Raw genomic sequence first — 348 nt, 5'->3', positions numbered from 1 at the left:
ATATATATATATATATATATATATATATAGAGAGAGAGAGAGAGAGAGAGAGGGAAAGGAAGTAACCAACCACCTTTTACACCGACGTGGCCCTAAGCCCTGGGAATCGTAAAACGCGAAGGAGAGCCTGCATCGGTATGCATCGTCCGGGTTTCGCCGCGTATAAAAAATTTATTATATCGACGGCGGTGCAGTTTAAACGAGCCTGTCGCGGAAAGCTCATCCGCCTAGTTTGAGCTGGACGTAAGCACCTTAGCCTTAGCGACCTTAAACCAACCTACTAGTCACCGGGAAGAATAGAGAGAGAGAGAGAGAGAGAGAGAGAGAGAGAGAGAGAGAGAGAGAGAG

The 348-nt window shown here is 46.6% G+C and overlaps 1 protein-coding gene and 1 long non-coding RNA gene across 6 annotated transcripts in view; one reads left to right on the top strand and one right to left on the bottom strand.

Annotated features, from left to right (window-relative positions):
• The window catches only part of LOC116850580, a 298594-nt gene that overhangs the window by 150509 nt on the left and 147737 nt on the right, over window positions 1-348 (bottom strand). The gene's annotated exons all lie outside the window — the stretch shown is intronic.
• Window positions 1-348, top strand: part of LOC116850569 (alpha-mannosidase 2) — a 181057-nt gene that overhangs the window by 155415 nt on the left and 25294 nt on the right. The gene's annotated exons all lie outside the window — the stretch shown is intronic.

Source organism: Odontomachus brunneus, unplaced genomic scaffold (genome assembly GCF_010583005.1).
Source record: "Odontomachus brunneus isolate Ranch 3 - 2012 unplaced genomic scaffold, Obru_v1 Obru_scaffold_149, whole genome shotgun sequence".
NCBI classification, from domain to species: Eukaryota; Metazoa; Arthropoda; class Insecta; order Hymenoptera; family Formicidae; genus Odontomachus; species Odontomachus brunneus.
The sequence above is the reverse complement of the archived record's forward strand: the minus strand, read 5'-3'. Positions and strand labels throughout refer to the sequence as shown.